This window comes from Mastomys coucha, unplaced genomic scaffold (genome assembly GCF_008632895.1).
Source record: "Mastomys coucha isolate ucsf_1 unplaced genomic scaffold, UCSF_Mcou_1 pScaffold9, whole genome shotgun sequence".
Classification (NCBI taxonomy): Eukaryota; Metazoa; Chordata; class Mammalia; order Rodentia; family Muridae; genus Mastomys; species Mastomys coucha.
The window spans coordinates 42,993,592-42,994,209 of NW_022196915.1; the positions used below are offsets into that span (position 1 = coordinate 42,993,592).

The 618-nt window shown below is 46.3% G+C and overlaps 1 protein-coding gene across 6 annotated transcripts in view; it reads left to right on the plus strand.

Moving 5' to 3' along the window:
• Rnf17 (ring finger protein 17) overlaps positions 1 to 618 on the plus strand; it is a 116,440-nt gene that overhangs the window by 62,324 nt on the left and 53,498 nt on the right. The window lies entirely within an intron of this gene.

The following is a 618-nucleotide window of genomic DNA, read 5'->3' on the forward strand; positions in this document are numbered from 1 at the left end:
ATATTAGCCCAGAAGCTCAGAATACCCAAAATACAATCCACAAACCACAAGAAACTCAAGGAGAAGGAGGACCAAAGTATGGATACTTCAATCTTTCTTAGAAGGGGGAACAAAATATCCATGGAAGGAGTTTCAGAGACAAACTATAGAGCAGAGACTAAAGGAAAGACAATCAAGAGACTGCTCCACCTGGGAATCCTTCCCATATTCAATCACCAAACCCAGACATTATTGTGGATGCCAGCAAGTGCTGGCTGGCAGGAGCCTGATATAGCTGTCTCTTGAGAGGCTCTGACAGTACCTGACTAATACAGAAGTAGAGCCTCACAGCCATCCATTGGACTGTGTACAGAATCCCCAATGAAGGAGCTAGAGAAAGGACCCAAGGACTGAAGGGATTTATAACCTCTCAGGATTAACAAAAATATAAACTAACCAGTATCTCCAGAGCTCCCAGGGATTAAACCACCAACCAAAGAGTACACATGGGGGGGGGGCTCATGGTTCCAGCAGCATATGTAGTAGAGGATGGCCTAGTCGGTTATCAATGAGAGGAGAGGCCTTTGGTCCTGTGAAGGTTCTGTGCCCCAGTGTAGGGGAATGCTAGGCGCAGGAATC